Source organism: Tenrec ecaudatus, chromosome 10 (genome assembly GCF_050624435.1).
Source record: "Tenrec ecaudatus isolate mTenEca1 chromosome 10, mTenEca1.hap1, whole genome shotgun sequence".
NCBI lineage: Eukaryota > Metazoa > Chordata > Mammalia > Afrosoricida > Tenrecidae > Tenrec > Tenrec ecaudatus.
In genome coordinates, this window is record NC_134539.1 from 54,243,899 (window position 1) to 54,269,642 (window position 25,744).

At 46.2% G+C, this 25,744-nt stretch overlaps 1 protein-coding gene across 8 annotated transcripts in view; it reads right to left on the bottom strand.

Annotated features, from left to right (window-relative positions):
• ASTN2 (astrotactin 2) overlaps nucleotides 1-25,744 on the bottom strand; it is a 1,111,474-nt gene that overhangs the window by 859,462 nt on the left and 226,268 nt on the right. The window lies entirely within an intron of this gene.

Sequence of the window (25,744 nt, forward strand, 5' to 3'; positions counted from 1 at the left end):
ATTGCAAGTACAGCGGGGGTAGATCACAAAGCGCAGCCAATCAGATGCAAGCTTAGGTGTCAAACGCATGCGCAAACAACTGCACTGAGTGCAGCAAAAGTGACAAGCTAAGTTATCGCCAATTTTCAGACCTTGTTTTTTCTTCTTAAACGTAAGAAAGGGTATTGAGGTGAGTGCGGGAGCTGGACCAAGTAAGAAACAAAAACGTATCACTTTCCTACAGAATGGGAGATATTGACACTACAAGCCGACATTCAGCTGAAGTCCAGAGCGCAGGTTCAGTTCTGGAACGTACTCGCAGAGGGAAAATTCCCAAGCACGAGAACATGAGCTATCTCCTTGACTGCATTCTTCGGCTCTACTCATTTACGTGAGTCAGCCTGTTCCCACAGAAAGATCGTTACGTCTAAACACCCTTCCACCATGACTGATGATCACTTGGAATTGTGCTTGAGGCTGGCTGTCAGCAGCTACTGTCCGGACTAGGCAGCCCTGGCTCATTCCATTCAGTGCAAGTCATCAAACTCATGTAATGACAAAAAATATACATAGTTAATTGTGTTGTGTTGTGCAATATGGGATCATGTGGTTATGCAAGTTATATAAACATAAATTATATATATAAAGAGTTCTCAATGCATTCATGAGTAAATGTAATAAATAAAAATAAATATATGTTTTGCATTTTTGTAGTTGGTAGATAATTTTGACTTGATCATTTTATGAGTAGCTCACATGTTGAAAAGTGTGAGTGCCCCTGCGTTAGCCCATCCACTCTGCAGGCTGAATCTGCTTCTTCCAATGTATTTTTGTCTCCTCCAAACCCAACAGGGTTATAGTCTCTGGAGGATGACAAAACTGCATTATTGATAGAGGGGTTCCCTCTCCCCAAACTGATTGCTATTTTTTGAATTCTTGACTCTCAACCAACCTACGAGATAGAGTAGCGCTGCTCCCGGGGTGTCTGAGATCTCTAGGGGGAGTAGACAGCCTCTTCTTGCTCCCAGGGAGCAGCTGGTGGGATTGGACAGCCATACTTGATGTTAGCAGCATTTAACCCAATTAACTCAGGCCTCCTTGAGCTACATCTCAAGAGACCAAAACACTACCTTCAGAAGTGTATAGACTGAGGTGGACGGTGTGCTGTGGAACAAGAGCATCATAGTTTGATAGTTTCGTTTAATAAAGATTTCTGTGGCTTTGTAGCAATACTCTTTTACCGGCATGCCAGTGAGCCAACTCGTGTGTGAGTATGTCTGTGTGTAAGAGGGGGCTCCTAAGCATTCACTTAAAAGAATGAAATTATCCTACCAAAAATTTGAAGCCTAAACCAACCTACCTACCTAATTATCTATCATCTGTCATCTCTCTCTAGACATGCATATATGAGAGGACTTCAAAAGGTTCATGGGGAAGTTCATTCTCTTTTTATTCCTTTTTTTGGAGGTACACTTTCAAACTCTCTCAAATGCCTGTTTCATAAGGAAACTTAAATAGCCTGCTCCGACTCTTAGAGTTGCCAAAGGCCTGAGTTAAGGTTGGATGTTGACCCACCGTCTCAGACCCACATCGTATTTCTTACTCGGTTCTCTCTCACATCACCCCGAGCTTTTCAAAGATGCCCGTGCCCCCATCATCACTCTCTAGTACAGTGACAGCGGTCAATCCCGTGAGTGGGCAAGTTGCAAGTGGGTCCTAACTGCATGGAACTCTCCTCTCTCCTGGCTTCCCCAGCATATAGTCCCCAGTTGCCACGGAGCAGATTCCAGCTCCTGGAAACTCCACATCTGTAAAAGCAGAACTGTGTTCCATAGTGCTTCTAAACGCTGAATTTTGGGGGGAAATGAATCACCACAGTTTCTTCCAAGGTTCCCCTGACTGGATTCAAATCTCATACTTTTGGTTAGCAGCCAAGCTCACGAACTGTTGCCATCACCCGGAGACCCAGAGAAAGATAGTATAAAACCAAACTACAACAGAAACCCCCCAAAGTCACTGTCATTGAATCCATTCCAGATCATAGTGACCCTATATGATTGCCTGGTAGCTTTGAACCTTTGCCCTTCCGGTTATCAGCTCAATGCATAACCATTAAGCTACCAGGGCTCTGTGCGCATACCCAATAAACTGGCAATGATGGCTGTTATCATTCAGTGTGCTTCTCTTCATGCCACTCTCATTTTCTCCCCCGGGCCGTCTCCCTTTAATCAAGGGGCATGTTCTCCCAGCAAGACTCTGTGGCATCGCTGAAGGCTGAGGGGCACATGACTGTCTGGCCCACTGAGTCCACACCCTCCATCCCCAATCTACCCTGCCACCTCCCAGCTGTGAAATGGAGTCCTTGCTCGACTGGGCCCCAAAGCTGTCAGGGGTCTGCCAATTTCACAGTTCACGAGGCTGCTGCTCCCCCTGATTAATGGGGTGCCAGCAGCCATAGGCCAGGGCCGTGGCACCGGCCACAAGGGGCTCTCTCTCCCTGGCCCCTACTTTCTGGGAAAGGGAAAGCAGGCAGCCTCATGCATATTTATACAGGGAGAGAAATCCTTTTTTGTACTGCATGCCTTCCAAAAAAATAAATAAGATTTCACCCAAGTCCCATGCATTTTCCTTCGTGAACACAGCCTGCTTCAGGGGAGAAGCAGTACATGTACACACATACACACACACACACACACACAGTTATGAAAAACTGAAAACACTTTCTACCAGTGACTCAAGCAGGGAAAGCACTGGGCATTCTCATGCCTAGGATGACCCAAGTGACCCATGAGATATTAAACCCTGGAGCACGGACAGGGCTTTTCTGATATTAATCCAGTTCAACCCTCTAACCTCTGGAGAATTAGAAACGATAAGAGCTCTGGGGCCCACTGTTTCCTATATCTACAGGGCCCATTCGCAGCCGTCACTACCCTGGTAGAAGCTGCGCGCCCACAAAATCTTTCCTGATTAATCAGCCCCATGTTCTTATTTCTTACCACTCAATAACCACTCCCACCCCTGTTCAAACTGACATCTACACAATTGAGGATACAAATGTATCCATTGATACATAATATTCTCTATCTCCCTCTGGCTCTTCTACAAGGAGGTGGGAGTCAATCTCATTTCCTCACCCAGTGAGAACTCAGTGGAGAAACCACAATCTCCTCCAGTGCCCTGCAGGAAGAGACTCAGATCCCAGGACCAAACAAACCCAACACCCAGGGCAACCCTTCCCTTTCTAGAAGGTTGATGTCACCACCCTCCTGAGATGTCAACAAATGAAGGGCCATAAGAGGGTATGTATAGTCCAACATGCTCACAGGAAAATACACAGATGGGCCCATGGGGGAGAAGGCCTCAACTCGCACCATACAACCAACTGACAGCAGAGCCCAAGCTTCCTGATGTCCCTCCAGTATCCTTCCGTCTGCATCTCATCATCTGCTTCCCTTCCCAAAGGAGAGCTAGGGCAGAGCAAGCCGTTGCGGCCAAGGACACAGCGGGACGGGGTGGGGCTGCTTGAGCCCAATCAGAGGGCCACACTTATCAGCATTCTTGGTCTCTGGTCGCCAAAGGACTCATTCACCAGGGAGATGAGGAGGAAGAGATGGTAACCCTCTGCTAACCTCCTTGAAACACAAACTGGAACAATCTGGAAGCCAGGCAGCTCTAGACATGGGCCCAGGACCAGCCTCTGCAAATTATTAGCGGGGTCATCCCTGCTGGCTCCTGTCTTCGTGTTTTCCCCAATTACAGTTAGTTATCTAGTAGCGGATGCGATGGAGTGAATTGGGCCCCCACAACGAAATATGGTGGAGTCCTATCCTGTGAAGTCCTGTACCTCTGAATGGCCCTGAGTTTGGCAATAGGGCATCCAACGATGCTATCATTGAGGTGACTGCGAGTCCATGGTAACCAGGGTTACGGGAGAAGGGTGGGCCCTAATCCTTTATGACTGGTATATTTACAAACAAGGAGAAGACACACAAACTGAGGGAGGTGGGAGGAGGACACCAGTGACACAGCAGTTGCAAGCCAAGTAACACCTGGAAGTACCAGAAGCAAGGGGAGAGTAATGGTATGGATTCTTGCACAAAGATCTCAGAGAATGCCTCTGAGATCTCAAACTTCCAGCCTTCAGAATGAAAAGACACTAAATCCCTGCTCTTATAACCCTCCCGTTTGTAGTATTTTGTTACAATGGCTCTAGGAACAATACAATAAGAAAGAAAAATTGCCTTTCTTTCTCTTAAAGACCCGTCTGGTTTCTCTCATAACCTGCCCACTAACAACAGAGTCCCGGCAATTGCGATGGTTAAGCCCTTGTCTGCTAACTGCAAGGTCATCGGTCTGAATACACCCACCAGCTGCTCTGCAGGAGAAAGATGTAACAGTCCGTTTCCATAAAGATCATGGCTTTGATGCCTGTCTTGGCCATTCTGCGCTCCCTCTAGGGCCTGTATGGGTTTACTGAAAAACACAAATAATAGCAACTCCCCTAACACCACCGCCCCATCTCCATCACCCACCCTCACCCCCAACATTATGGATGCTAGCTGGACCAGGCTACACAATTCTGGCTCCATGTCCACTGAGCTCATGTCATAAGCACTCCAAAGGCCTCCGACTGGCAGAGGCTCTGCTGACACGCCGAGTCCACGCTGCTCACTGCACAGATGGGAAGTCCGAGGGCCAGGAGGGAAGGAGCTATGATTCTCCCAAGATCATGAATATTTACGGCAGGTAGCCACTGCACAGAGCTTTTCATATATCATTTAATTTCATTCTAAAAACCACCCTGAGAGTCAGAGAGCATTATTTTAGTTTGCAGCTGAGGAACTTGGGGCTTAAGGAGGTGATTTGACTTGTGTGTAAGATTCAGTGGCTGCAGGGGGGCAAGATTCACCCCTATAGACCCCTCTTCTAAACCCATCACATTTTCATTGGCTAAATCACAGAAAGCCAACCACTGTGGTTTGGTTTGGGTTCACAGACACATTTGTCTCTACACATTTTGGTAAAATAAGAGTTGGGTACCTCCTACCGGCTTTTCAGGGCACAAACGGGGCACTCTATCTTCAAAGGAATCCTGTGATGAATGCTTTTGTGAAATAATCTTTAAGGAAATAATCTGTCAATCCCGGATTTATCTCTCTGTGGAACTGAGCTTTTCATAAACCAGGTTCTTTTGAAGCAAAGCACACTACCCTGCTCTAAGCAGATGGGCCCCCCACTGCTCTGGCCAGGATCTGGCGCTCAGTGCGCCTGGCATGCTCACAGATGCCTGCTTGAGTTAGAAAGAGCTGCAGGTGTTTCATAACACATTGGGTGCCTTGCTGGGGACCTCAAGACTCCAGCATCCTTGGCAAAGCTGTTGGGACCAGAGCTCCACGTTTGGGTGCAGCTGGACAGGCCCGCGTCTGTTTGTGGGTGGTGATGTGGCCTGATGTGAGGCTCTGTCTATGAAGGCAGTCAATATCGGCGAGTGAAACACTCTCCCAAAGGCTGTGTGACTAGGAGACACAAGAAAGGTGTCAGGGACAGAGAACCTGTCTTGAGAGCCATGGAAGGGAGCCAGGAGCAGCCTCTGCGGGGCAACAGAATTGCCAGGCAGGCATATGATGCAAGGTAAAGAGTGGTTATCTCCAGGTAAAGGGGAAGGAATGAGAATTTAAAGCAGAGCACCTCGATACAGAAACAAAGTGCCAATTCTTGGTACAGCCTGAGTCATGGCTTTAAAAAAAAATCATTTTATTAGGGGCTCATACAACTCTTATCACAATCAATTCATGCACCAATTATGTAAATCACATTTGTACATTCATTGCCCTCATCATTCTCAAAACATTTGCTCTCCACATAAGCCCCTGGCATCAGCTCCTCATTTTATCCCCTCCCTCCTTGCTCCCCTCTCCCTCATGAACCCTTGATAATTTATAAATTATTATTTTGTCATATCTTTCCCTGTCTCACGTCTCCCTTCACCCACTTTTCTATTGTCCGTCCCCCAGGGAGAAGGTCACATGTAGATCCCACGGCTCTTTATCCAGGAGGCCGGGGACAGTTTTCTGACCCTCCCTGCTCCCTGTGTTCTCGCACAGCAAAGGAAGCAGGAAGTACTGGTTAAAATCGAGGACTTCAGAGTCTCCTGGACTCTAACATGTGAGCCTGGGCAAGGTGTCCAGCTGCAGTCCCTCACTGGAAAAGAGGCGGATGAGAGGTGCTGACCACATAGATTATTCTTGTGAGAGTTAACGGTGTCTATTAATTGCTGATCACTGAGTCTGGCCCCCCAAAATTGTCATCCAGTCGGGTTCTGAGTCATAGAGACTTCACAGGACAGTGTAGATCTGCTCCAGTGGGTTTCCAAGAATAGTAACTATTTACAGGAGTTAGAACGCTTAATCTTTCTCCTGTGAAGCTTGCAATTCCTGTGGAATTGAAAACTAACCTTATGCTTCACAGACCAAAATGTCACCAGGGCTCCTGTTAGCCTGGCCCCTGCAAGGTAGCTCATCGTATTCTGAATACAACTAACAATAAAGCCCATCAGCCGAACTAAAGAGCTCATTCTTTGAAGCCCGAACAAGTTAACACTCTGATCATTAGTCATCCATGGACTCATTTACGCACTCACTCAATGTATCCCTTCATGCCACAGTCTAGTTCTCTGCCGTCTGCTCTGTGCCAGGCAACGTTCTAAACATTCGATACACAGCATGGACCAAAGCAGGCTAAATCTCTGTTTTCATGGCGGTGGCATGTCTATGGGGGAAAGAGACAATAGGTCTATGCAATGGGTCACTTGGTGACAAAGACCAGGGGGTGCTGCTTTGGGCAATGTTCTGTGTGACTGCTGCTTGCATGCGGATGTCAGGCCAGAACTTTCTCATCAGGTGACATGAGAAACCGACCTGGGATGAGTAGGGGGTGTATAAGCCAGCTGTTTGGAGGAAGAGTGATTCAGAAGAAAGAATAGCAATGTAAAGGCCCTGTGGTAGCTCCCTTGAGCTACGACCCCATAGACACCGATAAAATATTAGACTGTGCCAGGAAAGTTGGCATCCTCCATTCCTGTGGCAACTTCTGCTTTCTCCCACTTTCATGTGAAGATGGAAGAGTGGTGTCATCTCCACTTTTCCAATGGGCCAATGAAGCTTCCAAGTAGGGTCCGCCCACCTCAGCACTGAGACATTTGGTGGGAGAGGGGTGGGGAATTCCTGGTATGGTAAGATGTTGAGCAGCAGCCTACCTCCTACTGCCTGGGTAACAATAATATTCCCCAAGTGATCACCAACAGAAAAGTCATCTTCAGACACTGCAAATATCTCTTGGGGCCGGGAGCAAAACCACCTGTGGCTAGTTCAGAGAAATTACCTGAACCGTCCAGATTTTGAAAGAAGCAATCAGATATGGTTAGATTCTGACTCAGCTCCCCTAAATTCTAAGGCCCACTCCCTTTCTACAACACACAGTTTCCAGAGGTCACCTGTGTGCATGGATCCCATCTGCAGACAGACCCTCCGATGGCATAGACGGTTCACATCACACTAAGCACATGGGGTTGCCATGGGTCCAAACAGACGGGGGGGGGGGGGCAACTAACAACATTCCTACTGCCTGGTTAACTGACAGGTTTGAAGCCACTCAAATGTGCCACTGAAGAATAGCCTGGTGATCTACTTACATAGAAATTACAGCCAACAAAGCAATCCAGAACAGACTTACTCTGTGACACAGGAGGTCTCTTTCAGTCAGAACTGACTTGGGTGTACACGTTTGTCATTGCTATTGTCACTGTGCATGATGTAAGGGTACTGGGAAGGGAGACACGGGCAAATGAAGAAGGATGAAGAGAAAGGTTGGGGGCCATTCCATTCATCTTGATCAAGGGCCCTCCAACTATGGCCCACAGGCCACATGCGGCCATCGAGAACATTGATCTGGCCTCCCAGGTGTTTTTGCCTGCCCCTTTTCCCCCCCTTCAAAATAAGATATGTGCAGTGTTCATGGGAATTTGTTCATAGTTTTTTTAAAAAACTATAGTCTTGCCCAACAATGGGTCTGAGGGACAGTGAGCTGGTCTCCTGGTTAAAAAGTTTGAGGACCCCTGATCTTGATGATTGCTGCTCTCAACTCCAACACAGCATGGCCAAGCTAAGGAAGGAAAACATCTGTCTCTGTACGTGTGTCCTAGTGCCGGGTGTTGGAGCTCTGACAGGGTAGTGGTTCCCAGTCGGGCTGCCATCTGCATGGTCGACAGTTAGAACGACTGGGTTTTCTACTTATTCCCATCCACTGTTACAATCCCAGAAACCCACAGTGGGGGGGAGTCTCTAGGACTCATCATTGATTTGATGACTGAATTATCTATGTGTGTGGTGGGGGGTGGAGGGTTAAAGAGGTGTAATAGTGAGAAATCTTAAGAAACAGGCTTTTGTGTCAGATGGTAGCCACCCTAAGTATGGTGCTCCAGGCCAAATTATGAAGTTGTTTTTGTCTTTAGGAAAAACCATGCATAGAAGACAGTCAACCAAGTGCTTCAGTTATAGTTTTACATGGTGGCGGCGAAGGACACTCATTAAATACCTGTCCCAGAAATGCCCAGAAGCCATGCTTCTACAGGTTACTGTCTGTGAAGACATCCAGATTTAATGAGTCTTACAGGAGCCTGGAGCCTGCTAGTTGGGTGTTCTCTCTAATTCTGCTGTGTGGGAAGACAATGTCTGCTTCAGTATCAGTGCAGGATCTTTCCCAGGGATCTGGAGTTCAGAGCTGACTCTCAAAGCTCCCTGCTTTCAAAGCCCAGGGATCTTCTCCTCTCTCGCAACTGAGGCAACGGGCAAGTCCTGCCTGGCAGACATCCTAAGACTCATATACAAGACACTTCCCCACCCAGCTGCCTACTAGTGATGCCTTAGAGGAGGAGACAGAAACAAGGGGGTCTTGGGTTTTAAGGGCTAGGGGTTGGGGGCTGGACAGTTCTCAGAGAAAGGAATTGGGGAAGGCAGCTGGTTCAGGAGGGTTATGGTTGAATGACCTCCCAGGGAAGGAATTTGGCAGCTTGAATCCACCAAGAGAAGACTAAGGAGAAAGATCTGGTGATCTATTTCCAGAAGAAAAAAAACACAATTAAAAACCCTGTGAACTACAGTGGTACCGTGACACACTGGGCACCGCTGTGAGCTGGAAGTGACTCAGTGGCACCTGGTTCCTGATGACAACGTGTGAGACCAGGGTCACGATTTCCAGGCACCCTCTTCAAGATGGTGTGGCCGCTGTGTGGTGTTTTCAAGTTGGTTCCAACTCTTATGCACAACGGAACAAAACACTGCCCGGCCCTACCCCATCCTCAGGGTCTGGTCACAAGAAGACCATAGCTGCAGCCACTATGTCAATCTATCTCCTAAAGGTCTTCCTATTGTTTCTTTTTGTTTTAGTTTGGTTTGGTTTTGGCTTGTGTTTTGTTCACCCTCTACTTTACCAAGCATGATAGTCTTCTCCAGGGACTGGTATCTCCTGAAACCACGTCCACACACATGAAATAAGGTCTGCAAATCCTTGCTTCCAGGAAGTCTTATGATTGTACTTCCAAAGAAGATTGGTCCGTTCTTTTGCCAATCTGTGGAACCTTCAATATTCTTTGTCAAAACTATAATGCAAATTCATCTTCGGTCTTCCTTGTTCATTGTCCAACATTCCGATGTGTAATGAGGCAACTGAAAAAGCCATGGGATGGGTCAGATAGCCCTTCATTCTTAAAATTATGTCTTTGTTGTTTATTTGATTAGCACTCTCAAAAGTTATTTTGCTGAAGATTGCCCCAAACCATGCCTTCCTTTTTTAAAAAAATCATTTTATTGGGGGCTCTTACAGCTCTTATCACAACCCATACATATATCCATGTGTCAAGCGCATTTGTACATTTGTTGCCATCATCATTTTCAAAACATTTTCTTCCTACTTGAGCCTTTGCTACCACCTCATTTTGATGCTCATTTAGATCCAAGTACAATGAAATCCTTGACAAATTTAGTATTTCTTTATCAATCATAATGTTGATGATTGTTCCCAGTGCATCTTTCTTTGACTCATGTTGAGGTGCAATCCATACTGTGGGCTAAGTGCCCCAACAATCAGGACACCCGTCAACTCTTCCCTTCCAGCAAGTGTGGATGAGTTCTCTGTAGATCAAAGGTAGTTCATGAGTTTTCCTCCAGTCCTGATGCCTTGCTCTTCTTCATATAGTCCGGCCTGTCAGATCATCTGATTAGCACACAGAATAAGTATGGAGAAAGAATACGAGCCACATGGTATCCCTTGTTCGGTTCCAATAACTTCTTGGTCTATGTTCATATTCTCCACAAAAACAAATTTGGTGTTGTGGATTTATCACTCTGTATGTGTCTCCCACATTTGTTGTGATACACACAGTAAATGCTTTGTCTGGTTAAGAAAGCACAGGTACACATTATTCCAGTATTCTCTACTTTTAGCCAAGATCCATCTGACCTCAGCAATAACTTATTCAACACCTTTTTTTGAATCTGACTTGAATTTCTAACAGTTCCCCATCAATATTCTGCTGCAACCATTTGTTTTGTTTTGCAAAATATTATGTTAGTGCTATATTCAAATTAATGATATTATTTGAAAATGTCCAATGTTTTGTTAGATCACTTCATTTTAAAAGGGCCCTAATGCTCTCTGCCTGTCAATTGGCCAGGTAGCAGTCTTCCAAATTGCTGGGCATAGAGGAGCGCGGACTGTCAGCAAGGTTTCTATTGGTGGAATCATCGCAACCAGTATTCCATCAAACTCTGGAGTCTTGCATTTCCGAACGCCTTCAGTGTGGCTTTGACGTGTTCACTATCATTGGTTCTTGCTCATACCTTAATGCCTAAAAGGTTGGACAGTGAATAAGGCTTTATGTTTTTTTTTTTTGTATAGGGACTTTAGTATCCGTTCCATCTTTCCACCTTCCCCCAGTGTTTCCCGTGTTGTTCAATATCTAGCCCACAGAATCCTTGGCAACGCCATGACTGACTAGTGTTTGAAATTCCTGTGGCACAGCTTCCAGCATCACCCCATCATCACAAGCTACCACAATATCACCAAGACAAGTGTGGCGAAGTGATGTGCTAATGTGAAAATGTTGCGCGTCAGAGAGCTCCAGTCCCTCCATACCCACCAGGGAACACCCGCTCATGCAGCCTGCATAGCCTTGCTGTACTTCAGATCAAACCTTTCCCCTCTCTGGGTCTCTGTTTGCCAACATTCCAGGCAATATAATAATCGCTTCTGTTCATTGCGTCAAAGCCCTTGGTTAAGGATTTTACATATAGGGCCTCTTTTAATTTTCACAAGAATCCAGCTACAGAGATACAACCCCCACTTTGCGGGTCTCAGAGGCAAAACTGGCTCTGGCTTTCACATTCCATGGGTTACAGGAACAGATCTGAGCAGGGCTGTCTGATTGGACAGGTGGGGTTCTTAACTAACTTCTCTTCATCTATCAGAGATCTGTCCAAGGTGCTTTAGGCTGTCATTTGCATTAAAATGATGTCCCTCTTATTAGAAACAAACAAACAAACAACCCAAAGAGTAGGAAAGAGACAAGGAAGAAATGTCCTCCCTTGACACTAACAACGGACTCTTGGTCCCTTGGACCAATGGGAAGTGCATAGACACAGATTCGGAAGAGTTCTAGAGATGATCTCATTGTGCTCTCACTCTTTATGAACAAAACATAAAGTCAGCCTATGATCCCACTGCTCACACACCAGATGGATTTTAATGTCTCCTTCCTTTGGAAGAAGGTCTTGGTTCCAAAATCAGAGGATGGAGGACTAAGATGTGGGCTTGCTGGAGCCTGTGATGTAATAGAAAGAGCGGGCACTGTGCTCCGGGAGGTTTGTAGGTGAGGGACTTGCTCTCGGGTCCCAGGGCCCTGATCCCCGAGTGAGGCCCAACTGTAGGGTCTGAGGTGAGCTTTGCTGACATAGATAGATGTTGACAATTGGTGCAAGAATATTAAACACACTTGATATGCAAAGAAAACAAAACAGCACATCTGGGAGCAGGATTCCATCTATGAAGCTCCCCAGTGTAACTCCAATCTCTGGCCTCCCAGGCAGCCTACCCTCGGAATGTCAACTTTCTGTCTACGTCCTTCCTGTTCATTTTTGAGCCTAATTGCTCCTACCTCCTACAAGAAATCAATACTTCCATTTCCAAGGACATCTCATCTCTCTCACAGCAAAAGCCAACGTCCGTACCTTCCAAAGCCTACATGACTTTACAATGTCATGGTGACCCAATTGATTCTTCTCTGTGCTTTCCTGTCCACCCATCCAGCTCTTCCTGAACACTACAGAGCCTCTACACTGGCCATTAACCTCTTTTCTTAAATATCTAAAAGGTTATTGGCTTCATCTCCTATTGATAGTTCCTCAAATGCCACTTTATCAGTGAGGCAGTCTAAAAAAGTCATACTTCCCTTCCCTTAAAACTTAATTTCCCACCATCACAGTGATCATGACTCTGAATTTTTTTCTTGTTTACTTACCTTCAGCACTGGCAGGTGAGTGTGATGGAAAGTCTATGTGTGCACTGTAGTCACGGCCTTATGTCTCCACTTGTCCTAGCATTGTGTGACACACAGCAGACATGGAAACCTTGCTGAGTGAATGAACCAGCAAGAAGCTTTCCTTAGTCAACAAAGATTTAGGGAAACTCGCTGGTATCCAAATAATGAGCTAACAAACTTCAGAACAATTTGGCCCAATAATTCTACCCCTGGGGACATACCCTGAGGAAACAACACAGAACTGGGGGGTGGGGTGGAGGGGGATTAAATTCCCAAATACAGAAAGGGGTTGGGGATTAAGTCCCCAAGTGTTTGTTGCTGTTAAAGAGAAAAAAAGTGGAAGCAACTGTATGTACGCCAATAAAGTATGGAGGACGTTGTCGGCAGAGCGGCTCGTAAAGCTTATTGGAATGCTTGTGACATTAAGCAAAAATGGGATATATAAACAATAAACAGGCTTTGATTTTCAAAATGTAAAATAGAAGTGAGGGAAAAAGTTCCACAAGCAAGTTACTGCACCTCTTGACGGGGCCATCTTAAAAAGTTAATCTTTTGTCTATACACCTTTCTTTATTTTTTAAGTTGTCTTTAATGAGTAAATATAACTCCTGTAACTAGGGAGCATTAGAAAAAACAAGGGCCAATCACCTGTGGGTAATGATGTGGGTTTCTTATATTTCTGGAGTGGGTGAAATTGCCCCAGCCAGAGTCTGAAGGCTTTCCAGCAGGAAACAAGGAGGCTGAACTACCCTGATGTCTCTTGGTGACAGTCCCCCACCAAGTGATTTCCAGCCAGTCCCACGGCAGCCAGGCTGGGAGGTAGAGAGTCCCTGGGCTGCTGGGAAATTGCTGCAGCTCTGATCAATCAAGGAGCAGTCTCTTCAGTCCCTGACATTGATCAAACTTCCTTCACCCTCATCTGTCACTATATGCTGGGGCTGCCTTGTGGGGCACAGTCTAATCAAGCCAGAGTGGCCCTGGGTCCCTGGGGATAAAGCGAAGGGGGCCTCTGAGGGAGCAGGGAGAAAGGGAGCCTGGGTGGTGGGGAGGGAATGACAAAGGAGCGAGGAAGGAAGAAGAGCAAATGTTCAGACATGCTCGTTTGTATTGCTATGGTGGCAATTAATGCTGGGAAGGGACATCTTAAGGGCACCGCTGACAGCTCTGGTGACACTCCTGTTTGTGATTCCAAGACAAATCGCTGTCTATATCTTATTTGAGAGAGTGTGGAGACAGCTCAGAGGGGGGCTGTCTGTGCAGAACATGCTCCTGTCTGGATGAGGTACTGCTCCCTCCGCTTGCTGTCTGAGGGAGGCATTCAGCCACCATGACCAACACCCCGCAGGAGAAGCCAAAGAAAACCCACAGGAAAAGAAGTCAAAGGGACAGGGCTTTCGGACCGTGTTTCAGGGGTAATTAGTGCAATTAAGGGAAGCAAAAAGGAGCGGTCGGTAATGGAAGTAAACTGGAACACTGTCCTGTAAAAGGCATTTGTTTTACACTGCAGTCTGAGAAAAAAAAACACAATAAGCAGAAGGGGAAAAATGAAAGAGAACTTTCTTTTTTTAAAAAACACCCTCATAATTATGGAATTTATTAGGGAAGTTAGCATGTGAAACATTTCTTGGGATACAGTTGTTCCATCAGGATAGTTTCTTCCCTGCTGTGTCTGCAGACAGGCCTCTCTCTGCCCTGCTTGGGTGTTGTTACAAAGTTCTTTTCTGGCTGCTAATAAGTGTCTAAAAGGGCATGGCATCCCATTGTAACACCCTACCTGAAGGCCCTCAGCTCTCTCTCTCTGGGTCAGCAACCCCAACTCCTCCTGTTCAGCACCCAGAGGCACCCCACTCCACAAGTCAGCCTCCTGAGCCACAATACTTAGCTTACTTGGTCTGTGGCCTGGGGAATACACCTCTGCCTCATGCTATGGCTTCTGACTAGGTTTCTGCTTCCCCTCTGGCACTCCTCTGGTGTCAAATTAGGATCAAGGGGGCCAATATATAGGGACCTCAGGATCCAAAGGACCTGCTCCACTCCTGGCTCTTCTTTCTGAGTAGTAGAGAGAGCCCCCCTTCCTGCTCCTGAGATAGCGTCTGGAAAGAAAGGAAGGAAGGAAGGAAGGAAGGAAGGAAGGAAGGAAGGAAGGAAGGAAGGAAGGAAGGAAGGAGAAAGAAAGAAAGAAAGAAAGAAAGAAAGAAAGAAAGAAAGAAAGAAAGAAAGAAAGAAAGAAGAAAGAAAGAGAACTTTCTAATGTTGACGCCTTTCCAGACTGGTTAGCTCTTGGGCATTGATTTTACAGATGTTGCTCACTTGGGTTTCTCGAAGGCACCAACGAGAAAATGGGAAAGGAAGCAGATCGTGCACAAATGTTACGCGTTGAGAATGAGAAAGGATCGCTTCAGCAGTACCGATTCTCCAACCTTGCTACCCAGGCTCAACAAACGGCAGTCTAGTCTTGGCCTGGATGTCTCTACAGAGGTGGCAGTTACAATCTTTTCGATGAAAGGTCGGCTGGTAATGCAGTCTTAGCCAGTTAGCTGCCAGGTGACACTCAGGATGCTGCAGGGGCCCAGAGTGGCTATAAGATAGCAGCAACCTTGAACTCAAAGGGTGTGGATTTAGATGCAATGCTACACCAAACTTGCTGTGGGGTGCACGGTGGGTGACTTCATCTGTCCAACTTCATGGCGGGGAAGGGGCTTGATGACAAGCCCACCATTTAATGTTTAGGATAACATTCTGCAAATGGTAATGGGCTAAAATAAACTAACCTGAGCAAAAGAAAGCATGCTCTTATACAGCCCTGAGCTGTGAGCTTCTAGGTAAAGATTAGTCCCCCTTTGGTGCTGTGGCTTCCAAATTAAACCATTTTGGGAACAGTTTCTGGCAGATGTTCATCAAATGCCTGTTAAGTAGGCAAATCGGTGAGGGAATAAAGTGACGGAGAGGTGTCCCCAACGAGATGTCACGCCACCCGCATCCCTCTGTGGCCTGTGGCGTCCCTAGAGACGGATAAGTTAGGTCTAGGGCCACCAAGAAGGCTGTGTAAAAGGCTGTTTGACACGGAGAACTCGACAAGTCCTTTCAACGGGAGGAGAGGATACGCTTTTCAGGGCAGTTGGGTGTTAAGAAGGGATTTGCAAGTGCTCTTGTTGAAGTTGTCACTGATAAGGAATCTCATGTGGAGTCAGTCCCATTCCATGCAGCAGTTTAGGGCACGCCTGCTTTGGTTGAAGCCATTCAGCTCTCCGACCTTCTCCCTCTTACTCTCAAGGTCGCCCAGGTAGCACCTCCAAGTTTATAAATTGGCAGCTATTGTGGAAAGGGGGGTGGGCTTGCTGTGACCCCCCGAGGGCCTCTGTCTGAGGCTCCAGGGCAGCTGGGAAGAGTGGGGTGATCATTCACAGGCAGGAGCAAAGAAGGAAGGAAGAGCAACTGAAGAAAAAATAGACAGGTGATACAATGCAGTTTCCTCTGGGGATGGCAGGGAGGTGGGGAGGCCAGGGGGCAGGAAGGCTCTGACTGACAGCAATGGACAGGCCCCAGGTTCTTGAAGGCCTGGGAAAGCTGTCCCAAGGAGACCTTGACTGTCTCTGGCGTCATCTCCAGCCCCTCCATCAACTCCTCGCCCTGAGTTCCTAGAATGGTCTTCATCCTTTAAAAGGCACTTCCCGGAAGCCATCTGGAATCCAGCCTGTCAGCGATCGGCCCCATTATGAACATCCCATCCCTTCATTGTCTTCTCTCCGAGGCAGGTGTCCAAACTACACGCTATGGCTCACACACAAATTTTGAAATCCACTGAGTGGGTCACATCAGCGCCCAAACCACGAGACAGAAGAGCAGAGACAGTATCAGAGTGTGTCCCGTGTAATAAGGGTAAGCATCTTTTTGGAGACAAGCACACACATTCCTATACAGGCGTGTGAGGTCACCATGTAAAATATACTTCTTATTATGGGGGGGATGCTAAATATTTTTATAAAGCCAACCCTAAGCAACTTACTGGAGCCCTGGTCGTACAGTGGTTACACATTGAACTGCAAATCCACATGGTTGGGAGTTCAAAACCACCAGAAGCACCTCAGGAGAGAGACTAAACATTCTACACCCTAACCTAAAAGGGTTCCAGTCATGGAAACCCACAGAAGGTTGCTCTGAGTCAGCTTTGACTAGATGGCAACTTACACTGCTCACTAAAGACACGATGAACACATGCATCCTGTTATTTGCAGAACAGGCTTGGGTTCCGGAATCAGGCAAAGCTGGGTTCAAATTCTAGCTCCATTAGCATTAGCAGTCTAACTTTTAGAGGATCCCTCAGTGTGAATTAGAATAATTCCTTCTTCGTGAGGTGGATGGGAATGTCCAATGAATCATCGATTTGAAAATACTTCCTGAGGATTGTCTAGTGCAGAGGAAAGGTAAGTCTCCCAAATGAAAAATGTTGATCCTAAGTACTAATATCATCATTCATCCTTTTACTAATCGGCCCCTTCCTCCACTTACTGATCAAAGACATGTTTACTGAGTACCTGTTAAGTCCCAGGAACTCATTAGTCACAGAATGCACCAGGTCTTAGACCCTCAGTCTGGGCAGGGAATTAAAATACACAGCAAACAAATACAAACAAAAGAAAGTGTAGGGGATGAGAGAGGATCATAGAGAAGAGCCCAAGTGGAGAGGAGGGCTTCAATTTAAGAGAAACATTTAGTGGGCGGCCGCCATGTCAAAGAGCCCTGCCCTGACAGACTGGAGAAGGGAAAGAGGTTTAGCTGAGTTTTGTGCTCTTTTGCAGACAACGGAAACCATAGCACCTGACAAGGATCTGGGTGGAGCGAGCTGTGGGAGAGCCAAGAGGAGGCCATGATGGCTGGAAAATGATGGCTAGGGTCAAGGTACAATGCAATGGCATTGCCACAGGAAACCAAATCATGCAGAAGCTCATCAACCGCAGCAGGTAGCTTTTCATCCCAGTGCAGTGGGGGCCCCTGGGATGAGACCTGCGTGTGGAGGTGTTATGGTCGGAGACTCACTGATGGAGTGGTAGTGACAGTGGGGAAAGTGGAAGGGCCTGAACAAGATAGCATGGAGACCAGCCAGGAAGTCTGTGAAGACCTAGGGTCTGCAGGGATGCTGGGATGATGGATGTGGCTTCAAAAGGGCATGTAGGGATACGGGGTGGGAGGGGAGGTGAAAGGGAGGAGGCGAGAATCTCTGAGTAAAGAAGTGTGGATGTCAAACTAAGTCACTGAAGGAGGTGCTGACTACAAAAGGCATCAGAAAAAGAATCACATGCTGCCCAAGGAGGCCTGTGCCTAGAATTCCGAGAGGATGTCAGAGGCGGGAGTGATGAACAGCTTCGCGGTCTTCTGCCATCTTAAAATGCTCTGCTGATACCAAGCATGAGTTCTCAGCACCTCTGGGAACCACGCAAGACACTGAAGATACAGGATCTCCCTGGTGGAAAGCCCCATCGTGAAATTCAAAGCTCAGGATTACTGTGTAGCAGTTTTCTGTCTCAGAGAATAAATTCTAATGACCTTTTCTTTAAGGGGAGTATATCAGATCTGTGGGTGATGCAAACTCATGGTTGCGATGCTTTAAGATGCCCTTAAATTTCTAGAGCTCAGAGCCTTCCCAAGGCTTCTAAACCTCTATAAAACATCCAAGTCCCAGCTCTTCCTCGGACCCTCGAGCTCTGGCTCCATCCTTTGCACTGTGCCTTGAGACAGTCAGTTAACCTTTCTTTGAAAATTGAGGGTGCTACTACCACCGCCCCCACCACGTGGTTACTATACGTACATGATACACAGGTAGAAAACACTTGGTACAGCGCCTGGCTCCAAGTGGTCATGCAGGTGTCCTTAGTTGTCCTCAGCTTCAGCATCAGCATCAGACCCTTGGTCCACCCTCTCACCCACCCTCCATTTGGGGTTGCATACAAATGGCTTCATGAGACAGAGGAGAGCAGCTGAGCCCATGAACCAGTCAATTAAAATGCCAAACCCTTGCTTCTCGATGAGGATTTTACTGACTCTGAAGTTTCCCGGTCTGTATATGTGACCAGCAATGAGGCTCAGCCTACTGATCCCATGTCAGAAAGACTGGTACCCTGCCCCTTCTATCTCCTAGACCTCTGCTGGTGTAGGATGTCATGTCCGTTGCCTCCCTCCACTGTGGGTGCAGCACTGAGGTAGGTGAGCAGAAGCAGCCTTATTATACATTATGGTGCTGAAGGAATCATTGCATGTGGCTACTGTGAAGACTAGATTTCTGGCTAATGAAGTGGCCATATTCATATTTGAACCAAAGTTAACAACAAAAGGTAACCACACATTTAAAATGATATGTGGACTATATGATAAACCATGGCTTACCCTAAATTTGTCATGCTTTGATGACTCAGTGTTGCTGGAATCTATGCCACTGGTATTCTAAATATGAGCAATGTCACTCAGGTTGGACAGGTGTCTGCAGAGCTTGCAGACCAGTGGTTCTCAATCTGTGGGTCGTGACCCCTTTGGGGGTCGAATGACCCTTTCATAGGGTTCACCAGATTCATAACAGTAGCAAAATGACAGTGATGAAGTAACAGCAAAAATAATTTTATGGTTGGGGCGGTCACCACAACATGAGGAATTGTATTAAAGGGTCCTGGCATTAGGAAGGTTGACAACCAGAGTTCTAGACTAAGGTAGACCAAGAAGAAAGACCTGTCAAATTTCTGCCAAAATCAGCCAAAGAAACCCTGTTAGCACATGGTGTAACTTGTTTGGTTTGAACACACTCGGAGGAGGAGTCAATCATTACAGTGAGTAGGACATTCTGTCTGGAGAAGCAGAGGGCCACCTCAGGGAAAGGGAAGGTGTTTTTGTGGACACCCTGTTTGTGCAAAAAATTGAAACCATGGTCAACAAGGGGAGTGGTTAAGTAAGTGTTGGGATATTCACATTAGGAGATCCTAAGGATCCTTCAAAAAGGGAAGGGATAGTCTTTGTGAGATAAACTGGCGCAAACAGTAGCCACGCCAATGGACATTAAAGGATTCCACCATGCCAGTGATCTAGAGGACGATGCTGGCAACACTTCCCTCTGTTGTCCATGGCTTCACCTTGACTCAAAGTCACCCCGATGGCAGCTATCTAAATGCAGATGAACAAAGACCAGAAGAGTTCATGATATATAACCTAAGTCAATGTGTGGATCTGTGGGGCAGAGTTTATGCAGCTCCCTTTGAGAGTATTAACACATTTCTTAAATGAATAAGCATGACAGTAGTTCCAAAATTATAAATGTGTATGCCTTTAACACAGAGATTCTGCTTGTAGTTGTCTGGCTGTACCATATCAAAATTCTTATTATATATATATATATATATATATATATATATATATATATATATATATATATATATATATATATAGAGAGAGAGAGAGAGAGAGAGAGAGAGAGATTTCATATACTGTTTCTAAGTGCAAAAATTGAACTTATAGTCAGCAAAAGAGAGTGGTTAAGTAAGTTTTGATATGCTCACATTATGAGATCCTATATAGCCTTCAAAAAATAATAAAGAACGTACGTGTGGAAAGATACATTTTTATCTAGTGGGTTATAAAACTATCAAATTTCTGAAGAAAAATATATGTGGCAGAGATGACCCCAGTTTCTCATATCTGGGTGCAAATATATATAAACACACACATTAATATATATCATGTATATATTGGAAAACATTATAATATAAATCAAACAATCCAACTATGACTGAGGATTACCTTTGGGTCCTGTGGAAGGAACAGGACGGAGAGACGAGGTAAGGTACTCCCTACTGCTTTACACATTTCATACTTTCTTTTCCATTTCCTTTTCCCTGCCCCTTCTTCTGCCCTTCTCCCGTCATTCCCTTTCCACCCTCTCTTCCTTCCTTCTATTAAAAGAAGCATGCATTTATCCTACAATAATGGAACAAAATGCAGTAACGCAATATTGCTCACCCCATCCCTTATTAAAGTGATACATTTGTTATTTTAATTTCCTTAAGCTTCCATGCATAAATTTAAGGAGGGATAGGGGAATTAGAATTAAAATGGATCAAGTTTCTGCTCTGTACCAAATCACAGCTGAGTTTTCACATATTGACACAATTAAATTTTCAGCAGCATACTAAGGTGCCAGGAGGAATGATGTTTAAAATACCTGGCAACCTCTCTGACACAGGAACTAGCTAGAAAGGGCACCAGTTATGTCTTGAAACCGCCCTGTGCTGCTGGGATGTTGTTTGTGGGGATCTTGGGTGAGCTTGGGGCTGCCAGACATCAGGAGTATTTGGGCAAATCAGGGTAGTCAGCTCTTGTAACAATTGGTATAGAAATATTTCAACATCTAACTGAGGGTCCACACTGACTTACTGCCATCCAGTCAATGCTGACTCACAGCTACCCACTGTGGGTTTCCTGTTTCTGGGAGTAGAAAGTCTACTCTTTCTCCCGAGGTGTTGCTGGTGGTTTTTGAACCGACGTCCATGTGACTTGCAGCCCAACACGTAACCAGGACACCACCGGGGTCTGGCCACATCCATCTGTGTGAGCACTACTGAGTCCAGTTCATTCTAATACTCATGAAACACGGGGCCTGTTATGAATTCTTGTGCCTCGTCTCCTAATTTATGTTGAAGTTCTAAACCATTGAATGTAACCATGTTTATAAATAAACCACCACACCACGACAACCAACAAAATTGGCTCATTGACATCAAGTCAATTCTGACTCATGGCACCTCTATAGGACAGGGTAGATGTGCCCCTATGGGTTTCCAAGAGTGTGACTCTTTATGGGGGTAAAAATTCCTGTCTTTCTCCCAAGGTGGTATAGCGAGTTATGTGTTGGGCCCCTAAATTCAAAAGTCAACAGTGAGGACCCATCAGCTGCTCCAAGGGAGGATTTTTTATTTCCCTAAAGGGTTACCATCTCAGAAACCTACAGGGGCAGCTCAACCCTGTCCTACAGGGTCACTATGAGTTGACTCCACGGAAGTCAGTGTTTATAAATAGCAACTCATGAAAAAAAAAGAACACCTCTTTCCTCAAAGCCCATCGGTAATGGGTGAGTGCAGAGTGGAGACTCAAAGCCTATCGGCAGTCAACTGGACACCCCCTTACTGAAGGGTTGTGGGGAGGAGATGAGCCAGTCAGGGTGCAGGGTAGCAACGATGAAACATATAACTTTCCTCTAATTCTTAAATACTTCCTGTCCCCCACTATCATGATCCCAATTCTACTTTACAAAACTGACTAGACCAGAGGATGTACATGGGTACAGATAGCAACTGGAAACACAGGGAATTGAGGGCAGGACGCCTCCAGGACCAGTGGTGAGAGTGGTGATCCCTGGAGGGTGGAGGGAATGTATGGTAGAAATGGGGTACTGATTACAAGAATCTACATATAACCTCCTCCCTGGGGGATGAACAGCAGAGAAGAGGGGAGGGGGAGACGCCGGACAGTGTAACATATGAAAAAATAATAATAATTTATGAATTATCAAGGGTTCATGAGGTAGGGGGAGTGGGGAGGGAGCGGGAAACTGAGCAGCTAATATTAAGGGCTCAAGTGGAAGGCAAATGTTTTGAGAATGATGATGGCAACACATGTACATATATGCTTGACACAATGGATGTATGTATGGATAGTGATAAGAATTGTGTGAGCCCCCAATAAAATGATTTTATAAATAAATAAAAGACAGAATGATGATTTATGAAAAAAGAAAGAAAGAAACTGTCTTTGAAGAGGTGACCAGTTAATAGTAGGTCATCCTGGGGCTGGGTGGATCTTAATGTATTCCAATAAGAGCAGACATGGAGGGACTGAGGGAAGACATGTGAAGATGAAGTTGTACAGCAGCCGAAAACCAAGGAAAAGAAACATCTGTAGAGGATGTAATACATGACGTATTGACTTGGAGTTCTAGCTTCTAGAACTGTAAGACAATAATTTTTGGTTCTTACAAGCCATGGAGCTTGTGGTATTTTGTTCTGGCAGTCCTGTTAACCGACCCACTGACATTGAGTCGATTCTGACTCACAGCAACCTTATAGGAAAGAGCAGAGCTTCCCCTTAGGATTTCCAAGGCTCTAAATCTTTCCAAGAGCAGAAAGCCTCATTTGTCTCCCACAGAGTCATTGGTGGAACTGAACCACTTGCCTTGTGGTGAGCAGCCTGACATGTAACCCACCACCTATCCCCAGGGTTCCCAGGCCATCCTACCAAATGAAAATAAACCTCAGGTAGCTATCCCTTTGCAATGAAATGCCCTTCTCTTTTGGGCTCGAGATGATGCTCTGTGTTCTTCGAAGGTCTCAGTTGAATAACAAGCTGAAAGGGCTGGAGTATGAGGACACAGTTCGAATTTGTAAGATAATTCGAAGTATGAAATGTGCCTGGGGGTTAGCCCTTGGCAATATCATTTCAAAGGGTTGCAGGACTGTTTTTCTATGGACTACCCAACTCTGAACACCTGCCCACTTCTGCCCAGGTAGCCTTCCTACAGAGCGGGCTACATGGCTCTTTCCCCCAGGGCCACCTGAGGCAACCCACCATGCGTTTGCTCTGAGCTAGCCCTTGAAATCTGCAGCTGTCTGTGCACTCATTCCTCCTGTCCAAGCAAGGAAAGGCCAGTCCCCCAGGGACTGCATCTGTGGCCATCAAGTTGACTCTGACTCCTGGAGACCCCATTGATATAAAGACAGAATTGTCCTCCACGGGGGTTTCAATGGCTAATTGTTTGAGAAGTACAGCAACAGGGCATTCTTCTGAGGTGAGACTTGAACCTCCAAATGGCCCCTTAGTGGCTGAGAATGTTAACCAATTGCACCACACAGGGACTCCGCCTGGGCCATAAAACCAAAGGCCAAACCCACTGCCGCTGACTCAGCTCCGAAGCACAGCTACCCCAGGTAGGGTTTCCAAGCAGACAGCCTCATCTGTCTCCCATGGAACAATTGGTGGGTTTGAAGCACCAACCTTGCATCTAGTAGCCCAGTGCCTAAACCACAGCGCCGACACAGGCACAAGAAGGTGTCAGCCCTCATCATCCACCTGTCCACCAGCAAGAAGAGCAGCACCCTGCCTGGAGTGAGGAGAGAGAGGCCTACTTTCCGCTTCTCCTTGCTATTTCCCTCTTGCTCCTGCCCTCACTTGATCCATGAGGGTCCAAATCTAGATTTTCTTCCTCAATTATTTTTAATTTTACTTAGAACTTAAAAAACAAACAAACAAATCAAAAGGATTTTCATTGGTGCAAACAGACAAGTTAAAGAACTGGAGATTTTCCCAAGGCTGAGTGAACTAAGAAGCAAGGTTCAAGTCCAAGTCTGCACTGGGCTGCATGGCAGGAGCCTCTAAACATCCAGTATAAGCTCTCATTGAACGACTTCTCTTATGTACTGGATGCCAGTGCTGAGATCTCAGATCACTGGGGGCCTGGCTTGCTTATAGCTTGAAGAGTTCTGCTTAAAAGAAAAGAGAAATCCAGTGGGGGGTAGTTGGTCTGAAAGCATGCAGGCTTTTTCCAGCAGAGGAAAGCACCCCCTCTGCTACTTAGGAGCCAGCAGTGGGTTTCCTTTGGAGCCAGTACTTGCGGTGCTAGGCGGAGTCCTGAGACAAAACCAGGACTAGGGAAATGAATAAGATGCTCCAGAGAAGCGAGTGGACCCCGGTGGCTGGGGCTTGGGGAACAGACAGGAGAAGAGTGTGGCAGGACTATGGAGGGGATGGCAGGCAGAGGGAAGATTGAGAGCCTGAAGTCTACAGATTCAACTCTTGGGGATTGAAGGCTTATCCGATACCAGGCCCTTGGTGAGGTCTTTCACACACAATTTTTTTTTAATATTTCATTCTTTCAATAACCCTTCAACGAGGAAACTGAGTTTCTGGGAGTGGTGCTGGTGGTTATATTTTCAATTGCCCAGACTCACTGCTACAGACAGGTTAATGGTTGTTCCCCAAGGATGGCCATGTCCAAGTCTCAGACCTGTGACTATGTGAGCTATTGGGCAAGAGGGAATGTGTCGATGTGACTGAAGATCTTAAGACGGGGGAATTATTCAGCAGGATCACTGAAAACCTGAGAGTCCTGATCAGAGGAGAGCAGCAAAGTCAGAAGGAGAAGAGATGTGATGGCAGATCCCCAGATCCGAGTGATGGGGAGCAATGTGACACAGGACCTGGGCGGCCTCCAGAAGGTGCAAAGACAATAATACTGACGGTCCTCTAGAATTTCCAAATGTTAGAGAGGCTTCTTAATACCTTGATTTGGAGCAAGTGAGACCCATTTTCAGACTTCTCACCCCCTGCACTGTAAGATAATAAATGTGTGTTGTTTTAAGCCACTGTATTTATGGAAATCCTTTACAGCAGCCATGTGGGATCCAATATAGTTCCCTTGTAACGAACAGAGGCAGGATTTGAATCCAAGTCCAGATGATTCCAAAAGCCGGTTCTTCTAGATGATACCACTGGCCTCCTGTTGGCCTCTGGGCTTGATGAAAACGCCTCATCTGATGAGCAGTCCATCTTCCTATTTGCCCACGGAGCATCACGCGCAGCTGGCTCGGAGAGGGCGAGCCTCAGGGCCGAAGCAGTTCTCCACAGAGCTCAGAGCTTTCAGGTGGAGCCGTTGATGTCTCTTACAACTCCATTTCTAGGGCAATGTTCAGAGTGAAATTTCCAGACCAAACTGTTAACCCATCACTGGCACCAAGGCCACCAAATCAAAGAATTGGAAAGACTGGAACTACAGCATCTTATTAAAGGAAAAATAGCTAAACTCTACCTATAATTCGATAGCTTGAGATGTAGATACTTCATCTGTACAGAAATAAACACCTCTAGCAAAAGAGGGAACAGTCCCTAAGGAGGATATTAAAGATGGGTCTTAAACACAGCATAGATGAGAAAGAATGAGAGGTTCGGCATCATAAAAACCAATATGAGTCAACAAAAGCTATAAAACCAAATGTGCCATCAAGATGTAGCAACCAAAGCATAGTAGCTAAAAAGGAGGAGGCGGAAGTTCTATTTTTCTCTGGCCAGGTGAAGAAGAGTGGGGGCGTGGATGTTACGTTACAACTTCAGCGGGAAAGACTGGGTGTGCCCCTCTAGAGGAAA